General features: G+C 30.0%; 1 pseudogene; it reads right to left on the reverse strand.

The window, feature by feature from the left end:
* Positions 1-357: 357 nt before the first annotated feature.
* Positions 358-10,479, reverse strand: LOC113363293 (annotated as a pseudogene).
* Positions 10,480-10,491: the final 12 nt, after the last annotated feature.

Raw genomic sequence — 10,491 nt, forward strand, 5'->3', positions numbered from 1 at the left:
ATGTAATATATGTTTCTGATACGATTTTTCATTTCATTTTAATTTTTTTGTATAAAATTAGCAAAATGCATCGTAATATTGAATACCGTTTTGACGGTTTTCAATACATTTATTGTTAACCACTTCTTATACAATATCAATCACTAATGGAAAATTTTGTTATTAACTTATTAATTTCAATACTATTTATTTATCTGAAAGAAATATAAAAAATAATTTAAAAAATAATCTAAAAAAATAAGAAAACTGAAGTAAATTGACATTTTGGTGTAATATATTTTTTATACTAATACATCTAAAGGCACAAAACATATAACAAGGTAAAATAAATAATTAGATTATAATAATAATAAAGAATTAATAATTTGTTTTTGTGTGGTAAATTTCGAAGCATTCCTCCAAACATAAGCCTACTTCACATTCGGCGCACCAGTATCGACTCTCTTTCCGGACACGTTTTCCGGAGTCGTCCCGCTTCGAACAGCAAACAGCACACCTTTTTGTAGGTCTGCTTTTACTACCCACCGCCGGTATAGTTTTTAGAAAATGACGTTCTGTCAATCTTAGCGGATTAGGGGTGTTGCTTGGCCGACCACCTTTTGCAGAAAAAATTCCAACACTATATTTTTCTATATATTCTTCGATTAGTTTTATTCTAAATTCAAGATGTGTCATGCTACCTCCTTTTTTTCTGTAGAGCACATATGCGTTGTATTCAGAGAGTTCCATGAGATGGAAAAACATTTTTTTATAATATTTTTTTCCTCTTTTTCTTGGAAGGGGATAACTCGACAAATGTTGATCGACGCGATCAACACCTCCCATCGTAAAATTATAATCAACACTCACTTTGGGTTTCATTTTTATGATGCCTCTCTTTTCTATTTCCACCTGATCTGCACCGTGTATTGTAGAAAGGAAGTACACATTCCTTTTGTCTTTCCATCTCATGGCCATCAATCTCTCCTTTCTAAAAGATCTTACGTATCCTGGATTCACTTTTTTTGGATTTTTTATATTAATTGGTAAACCTTTTCTATTAGATCTCACTGTTCCATATGCATCTGTTTTGAAAACCGATAACAATTTGAATAGTTCCACAGAACTATAAAAATTATCGATAGTGAGGCAGTATCCCTTATTTATCAATGGCTTCATCAAACTCATAACGATTTGAGATGATATTGGCAAATTTGGGAACTCACTATCGATAATTGTCCCTTTTCCCGTATATATCATCATAGACCATATATACCCAGTTTTCGATTCGCACAAGAAGTAACTTTTGATGCCAAATCTTGCACGTTTCATGGGCATATATTGTTTCCAGCTTAGTGCTCCTTTATACAACATTAGGCTTTCGTCAATTGTAATTTCCCTTTGAAGGGTATAAGCAGTTTTAAATTTTTTATTCAGAAAATCATATACAGGCCAAATTTTATTCAGTTTCGGATAAGGATGTAAATCAGAATTATAGGTTTCATTATTCATAAAATGTAAATACTTTTTGATCAATTTGAACCGCCTATTGGACATTACTTTGGAAAAAAATGGAGTGGCAATAATAGGATTTTTCGACCAATACATATTTTCATCTGGCTTGTATACGATACTCATATTTAACACTATTGCAAAAAATATTCGCATTTCTGCTGCTGTGACATTCCAATCCATTACAGCACCAGACGTTGAAGGCTCCGTTCTCTGTTCTTGTATAAAATATACATTTGTTTCTTCAACAATTTTTCCAACCAATTCGTCGTCAAAAAAATAATTAAAAAATTGCAGAGGTGTTGTTAGCAATGCAACATCTTCATTTATGGAAGAATTTCCCATGAATTCAAAAGGAGTTTGTGGCTGTGGAGTATTTGTACTTATATCAATTTCAGTCCAACCATCAAATTCAATTTCATCATCAAAGTCTAACTCTCTTTCAGATTCCAAACTAATAATCGTTGATGTAGAACTGCAGTCTGAACAATCTAAATCCATCTTCTCAAAATTATGATTTCTTGATAATAAAAAAATTATATATTGGCACATAAATTTTAAGGATAAATTGAAATAATTGGGATTCATACTTACCAATTTCTGCGAAATAAAAGCAAATTTAACAAAATATAATTATAACAAAAGTACGTGTGATAGCTACGGAAGTTAAAATCAGAATATATAAATCCTTACCTAATTAGAGATAAAACCCTCGACAGTAATCATTGATTGATTCCCATTATAAATAAGACAATCTTATAACAATAACATGTTCCTTGATGGATATTTAGACATGCGTTTTTAAGAGTTCATTAATCATCCCAAAAGTCGTTAAAGTTTATTTTCTTATATATACAACTGATAATTCAACTGTTATTATCATATCTAAACTAAACATATCCAAATATATAGTCATCGTAGGCTTTTTATCGCATAACACTTAAACAAAAGTTTTGGCGAGCAGCGCTCGGGATAGCCCGGTACGGTACGCAAAGAGTGCGCGAGCAGTGCTCGTGCGTACCCGTTAAGTGGTTCGCTGTTCTTAATATTTTATATTCAAAATATTTTAAAGTGTTTGTATATGCGGCGGGATACGAACGATGCCATACAAAGTAAGTACTGAAAAGAACTGATATTATTTTTGAATCTGATGGATTATCAATTTCCATTTGGATTTTTTTATCTGCTACAATAACTGCTTGACATATACGAGTATTATCCACTGCAGTGTAAATCACAATCCGGGGCGCTTCACATTCCTTCGTTAATAAATTTGAAGTAATACTCAGCATCTGTATAATAGAAAAAAATGCATTACTTAAAATATAACTTCATTATCTTCAGCATTGATTACCTCTTTTATTGTAAAGATTGGTGTAGCATTCTTTAAAGAAGGTTTTTTCCTGTGTAAGTACTTGCCCAACTTACTGAGGGCTTGAATTTTTTATATTTCGGAATCATTGTTGGATATTGAAAATGTTATCATAACTTTTGCTATGTCATCATCTATTGAATTTATTAATGGATTTTTCTTTAAACTTTTCAAATTCAAGGACTCGATTAACACCTGAAATGAAACAAAATAAAATATAGTACAATTATTGTAGATTAACGATTACCTTCTCACTATCTCCATGTGCAGGAAATCTATTAATAATGTTAATAATTTTTTGCGCCTCATTCTCAATCCATTCTCAGGTCATTTATGGTAATTCTGAATAAATTTTTGACATGTACGACATTCCTGCCCTTTATGAATTTTTTCTCCGATTCTTTTAATAGCATTTGGTTATCAGACATGCTTTCTTAATCTCTGAAAATAATAATAAAATGATAAACAAATTTATATTGTAGAAAATTCGAGAATTATAATCTCAATTTGAACAAAAATCAGTTTTTTTCATTACAATTCCCAAAAATAAATTAATACTCAATGTTCTATTGATCACTTTATTTACTCAACTACACTACGTTCATTATTATGTAAAGTATTAAAATTCTTCTGTAGCAATGTAAGTTTCATTAATCCTCCTAAACTATAATTCGGATTTTCATGAATCTTCCTGAAGTTTGTTCGGGAAATTTTCTAGAATGTTTTGATTCATAGAAATATAGTCAGATTGTAGAAATAAATGGCAAATATTACAAAAAACCGCTTATCATTGTTTGACCTTTAAAATATTTAAGGCATGGTTTGACATTAAAATCAAATGACAACTGTCATTTGCCAAATATTTCTATTCACTTATAGGCTAAGGCAATGTTAAAATATAATAAATTCATGATTAAAAATAAAGAAAATGTAATGTCTACATTATAATTGTCGAAAAGCAGCTGAGATGTGCCATAATTAAAATAAGATGCAAATAATATAACATGCGTCTGACAGCCTGCGCATGCGTCTGACGCGCACGGCGAATCGTGTTCTCAACGCACTTTGCGAACAGATTCGCCGTACGAATTCGTGCAAAGGGGACGAGCCATAAGTGATTGCGCTCAAAAATATTCAATTTGCGGTCGTTTTGTTTTACTATACTAAGTCACAATACAAAAAAAATACTTATTCAAAAAATTATTTAGAAGTTTCATTGTGTCAAAAATTCATATGGTTGGCATTTTGTACGGAATATTTACTCAATGGAGCGCTTTGGGTCTGAACTTTTTTTTACTGTATTCCAATTCGTTTGGAATTTTGGAATAAGGCTCATCTTACTCTCAAGTTCAAAAGTGAAAACAATTTAGACTCCTTTGCACTACCCGGGGGGATGCCATTTCTTTTCAGTGGTGTAATAACGTTGGGTGTGGATAAAATAACTAATTATAAGAGAAAAATGTTTAATAATGTTTTTCAAAAAAGCACACACTTTTCAAGTTACTGGATACTGAAAATTTGTTTCTTTTTTGCGTTTTTTATCAATAAAAATAAAATTATATCAATAAAATCCTAATAAATCTAGGAATAATTAAGTTAATTAAGTTAATTATGAAAATGGGTTTTTATAGTTCTCCAAATAAGTTTTAAAAGAAAGTACTTCTTTGCGTGTAAAATGAGTGAGCTATCATGCAATTAAAAGACGCATACAATGTTTTTTTTCATTTAAATCAAATAGTTTTTAATAGAAATATAGTTATATTGTAGAAATAAATGGAAAAAATTACAAAAAACCGCTTATCATTGTTTGCCCTTGAAAATATTTAAGGCATAGTTTGACATTAAAAACAAAAGACGACTGTCATTTGCCAAACATTTCCATTCACTTATAGGCTAAGACAATATTAAAATATAATATATTTATGATTATGAATAAGAAAAATGTAAGGACTACATTATTATTGCCAAAAAGAAGCTGAGATGTGCTAAAAATTAAAATAATATAAGATTTAGTATAAGATACAGTCAACATCTGCCAGTGCGCAGACGCATGCAGTCTGCGCATGCGTCTTTCAGTGATCGCACATAAAACTTAGCCTACAATTCACTTTGACTAATTATTATTTTTTAACTTTTAAATGCAGTCGTGTTTTGCCTTACTTTACTAAACCACGATATAAAAATAATTTATTTATTCAAACATGGAAACCAATCAAGAACAAAAGTAAACCCCTACTACAAAACCCTCCTCTGAAAATAACTAACCAAAACGGTTTCATTTGGGCAAAAAGCAACGAAGAAAAAACGGAGGCATTTGCTGATCATCTAAGTAGCATTTTTAGCGCTCGAAATATTTCCCAGAATAATTTAATTAACAATTTTGTAAAACAACCCATTCATTCTACACCGTTAGGACATTTTTCACCAAATGATGTCTTATGTGAAATTAAAAGGATGAAAAATAGATCTTCGCCGGGTATGGACAAGATTACTCCAAAAATGTTAAAAGAATTGCCTACAAAAGGTATTTTATATATAACGAATATTTTCAACGCCATTCTTCAATATAATTAAAGGCCCACAGCGTGGAAGACTGCAGAAATTATTATGATCGCTAAACCAAACAAAAACCATCACACTGCTAGTTCATACCGTCCTATCAGTCTTTTATCGATATTATCGAAAATTTTAGAGAGACTTTTGTTGCAGAAATTGTCAGAAGATCATCCGAATGATAGTTGGATTCACCACCAGTTTGACTTCAGAAAAAATCACTCTACAATTCAACAATGCAACAGAACGGTGTCTCGTATTCTTGAAGCTATGAATAGAAAGGAACACAGCGTATTCTTAGATGTCAGCCAGGCTTTCGATAAGGTTTGGCACTCGGGACTCCTATATAAAATCAAAACAACTTTTCCAAACTACTTCAATATCTTAAGCTCATATTTGCTTAATAGAAAATTTAGAATCAAAATTAAAGATGTGACTTCGAACATTAGAAATATAGAATGAAAATATAGTACTTTATCTTCTTTTTACAAACGATATGCCCACAGATGATCTTCTAACCATATGCACTTACGCCGATGACATAGCAATTATTTCATGCAATTCCGATATTAGAACAGCAACTTGTCAGTTACAAAATTATTTATCTAGTCTCGAAAAATGGTTTTTAGATTGGAATATCAAAATCAATATCGAAAAATCTCAGCACATGTTTCTCTAAAACATCACAACAGTCCACCTATCATCATGAACAATTCAATAATTCCACTATGCAATTCTGTTAAATATTTAGGCATGCACATTGATTCGAAATTGACATGGAGAACGCACATTGAATATAACAAGAAACAAATCCAACTGAAAATAAAAGATTTTTACTGGCTTTTTGGGAGGAAATCTGAAATCTCTCTCGATAACAAGGTACTTTTGTACAAAACTATCATAGTGCCCATTTGGACTTATGGAATCGACCTATGGGGTTGCTCATGCAAATCTAACATAAACATCATTCAAAGGTGCCAGAATAAAATTCTGCGTATCCTTACTAATGCGCCTTGGTATATTTCGAATTTTTGCCTACATAAGGATTTGAAAATCTCAACAGTGAACGAAATGATCAAGATTAGAAGTTTATCTTTCAACAATAAATTAATCCAGCATACAAATCCTACAATTCAAGCGATTCACAGACCGATAAGAAGATTGAGCAAGAAATGGCCTTCCGATCTACCAAACACCTAGCCCAATGTCTGCACGCGTCCTGACGTAGTACGCAGCATACATCATCACGTCATCGTTCATTTATGTTATTATTTTTGTATTACTGTTTTAATTTAATTTTTATTTTAACTTTTTTCATTTTATATTCAATGTATTGCATTTTTTGTTTTTTTTGTATTTTTTTTTGCTCATATCAATTTTGTAAATAAGACATTAAAGTCTTGATTAACAAAAATAAATTGTAACAAAAAAAAAAAATTATTCAAACAATTATTTAGAAGTTTCATTGTGTCAAAAATTCATATGTTTAGCATTGGATACGAAATATTTACTCAAGACAATGGAGCATTTTGGGTCTGAATATTTTAAATGTGCTCCAATTTGCATGAAATTTTGGAATTAGGTTCATCTTACTCTCAAGTTTAAAAGTAAAAATAATTTAGAATCATTTGCCACTTCCCGGGGGATGATATCTCTTTTCAGTGGTTCAATTGTATCTCTTTCAAACTAACGTCAGATATCGATAAAAGAACTAATTAGAATAGAAAAATGTTTAATAATATTTTTCAAAAAAGAAATTACTTTTCAAGTTACTGCCTACTGAAAATTTGTTGTTTTTTGCGTTTTTCATCGTTTTTGGCAATTATTTCTAAAAATATACATTTAAACGAAAATCATGTAATGAACAAAATTATATCAATCAAAATCCTAATAAATCGGTGTTCTATAAATTGTTCTAAGAACAATATTAAGCTAGATATGAAAATGGGGTTTTATAGTACTCAAAATAAGCTTTAAAATTAGTACTTATGCGTGTAAGATGAGTGAGCTATCATGCATATAAAAGACGCATACAATTATTTTTTCGTTTAAAGCAAATAGTTTTTGAGTGCCATTTCCACCAAAATTAAAAATAATCCTATTCCCTCTGGAATCAACTTGGTTTAAGACATCTTGACGGATTCTAGAAAATACCAAAACTTTAGTGCAAAGGATTTCCAAAAAGCTCATGATTTCATGAAAAAAAAATCTATTTAAAAAAATAAAAGATACATATAAAGGTATATAAATGAAAATTCAAGGTCTTTTACTGACCAATTATTGCTTTTTATTATTTTTCTGTTACACAAATATTGATAGTGTACAACCAGAATGTCTTTCGAGTCCTTAATCCTTTGCCATTTCAAAATAAGAGAAGTTACGGTAAAATTTATGATAGAGAAAGTTGTAGCTCATTTAATTACCTTCAAAATAGTGTATTGCAAGTATTGATAAAATCAGAATTAAAAGAGTTATAATTCAATTAATCCGGTGGGTGGTGACGGAGTGCAAATTGTTTTCACTTCTGAATTTAAGATTAAGATTAGCCTATTTCCGACACACGGTTTTTTCTTCTCCATTTACAGCAATTTTGTTGATCGTAGGTTGAATAGAGCACATGTGAACAAGATTTGACAAAAATTCATTTCAAATATAACTTAAGGGGGGCGATACATGTAATCGCCTTAATTTTTACCATTTTTTGAGGACTTTTTAAACTGGGAAGGAATGATTGAATCTTTTTGAACTTTGTTAGAGTTGTTTATTATATATTAAAATACACAAAAAAAATTTTTTTATTTTTTTTTTTTAAATGGCTGCCGTAAAAATAAATCTGCCAAGACCCTCTCGGAAAACGCCATCAATTTGCGGGCGTTCTCACTTTTCGTACGGTGATCTGAATTAAAAAAAATTAGTTTGTACGTGTTCATAAAACATATATCTTCTAGTTAAACCAAAAAAAATTAAAAAAATCACCAAAATCGTAAATTGGCACACCTTAGAAAAAAAAGTTCGATTTTTCACCTTTTTTCAATGGTTTTTTTGGTAAAAAGGTTAATTTTTGAAAATTTTTTGGAATGTTTGAGGTTTAACTAGAAGCTATTACTGTAAAGTAGATGTGTGCAAAATTTCATTGGAATCGGTTGAGAACTTTTTGAGTTATCCCGCCCGCAAATTTCAAAAATGTCGTTTTGAGAAAAACGCGTTTAAAGTTTTGACACAGAAACAGATAAGAGTACAATAGCACTCAAGCGTCGAGTTGAGGCGTGGCACTTAAATGAGTTTTTATTGTATAAATAATGATAATTTTGTTTTGAATATTTACAGGCATATTTTTGAGATGTTATTGTAACGATTTATGAAAAAAAAAATCGATTTTTTTTTTCTTGTTACATGTATCGCCCCCCTTAAGTAATGAGAAAAATGAGTGAGAAAAATGTAATTTAGATATAAAAATTACTAAAAGCAAATATGGTACAAATATATAAAAATTATAGGAAACATTATTGAAGCCATTATTTTGGGAAGAAAAAACCAATGTGATATTGTACCTTTACCGGGAATGCTACTTATTAATTCTTTCTGAATTTGTTATACCCTTTAAAAAACTTCAATTTTCAACACGTGTAAATTATGCTATAAATCACAAAGGCAGGCGATGATTTTTTGTGTGATACATTTGGAAAGTCAATGTTTCAGTCGTGAATAAACAAAAAATCATTCATTTTTACATCCACACCTACAGGTATGACTAAAAAATTGTATAACCCTTGACATTAAAATGAATTGAGCTATTGGAAATAATTTGTACTATAAATTGCAGTGTTTAATTTTTATTATATAATTTTATTGAACATATTTTAATATTTTTAAAGGGATAATTAAAGTGTTAACTGTGGGAATTGAGAATCATCATTTTATTTGAAGCAGTTCTACATTCACTCTTTTATTGACGTAAATAGTAATCGAAAAACAATAATTAATAATTTTAACTGAACGGTGAATATTAGTACAGGATATTGAAAAATGCAGAGTTGAGTACAGGACCGTCTGTCGGGTCATCTAGTATATATATATATATATATAGGATAAGGTTGCACAGCCCTGGCGCACTACGCAGGTTGCGCGTCCCTGTCATGCACCGTTATCCTTTGGTATAAAACCACAGCGCAGCAATACTCGGTCCTTCACTCGCTTGCCCGAACTCACAGTGGATTCAAGGAGAGAAGAAGACAGTACTTCGATACATATATATTGATACCAAGTATATTTTTTTATTTCCTAATATTATTGATATTGCACATAATTGGACTTTGTTTATATCTATTTCTCCAATATCGATATTTACAATCTGATAGTTTACTCTTTCGTTAATAATTATAGCCGCTCCACCTTTTCCGTCATATCTGTCAATTCTGATTATATTTTAATTTTTTAAATAGTACCATCGATTCCATTTGAACCAAGATTCTGATAATAATATAACATCAGTTTTATTTTGATATATAAAGATTTCCAAACTTTCTTTGTTAGAATTAAACAATCTAATGTTTCACTGTAAAAAATGCATAATGAAATTTATAGATTTGTTTTTAATTTAAACTTAACTGTTTAAAAGTTTATCAATTTTCTTTTAATTCTAATAATTTCAACTTATGTTAATATTATCAAAACCAACTTTATTTTGTTGTTCACTAAAATTTCGAACTTCTACACTATTAAACTTCTCGTAAATTAAATCTATATCTTTTTTAAATTTTACCACAACTTCCTCTAGATCATCACATTCTTTGTTCCTTATTTTTTCTCTCAGTTTTTTAACTAGCTCTTCATGGATTATTCGCATTTTTTTAAATTTCTTCTATTTCTATATTTTTGCTGCAATATTCACGCCTTTGTGAATTTTTCTCTTCACTTGTTTGTTTTAAATTCCTTTTATTCATTTGAATATATCTGCTATTTTCAGTTTATCTTCTTTCCATAATTCTTCTAGGTTACCATATCATTCCAATTCCTCTGAGGTTCATTATTATTATTTCTTAAATATTTTCATTGATATTTTTTTGTTTCCTTTG

This window comes from Ctenocephalides felis, unplaced genomic scaffold (assembly GCF_003426905.1).
Source record: "Ctenocephalides felis isolate EL2017-DRISC unplaced genomic scaffold, ASM342690v1 CF-g0.4_SCAFFOLD_00297, whole genome shotgun sequence".
Taxonomy (NCBI): Eukaryota; Metazoa; Arthropoda; class Insecta; order Siphonaptera; family Pulicidae; genus Ctenocephalides; species Ctenocephalides felis.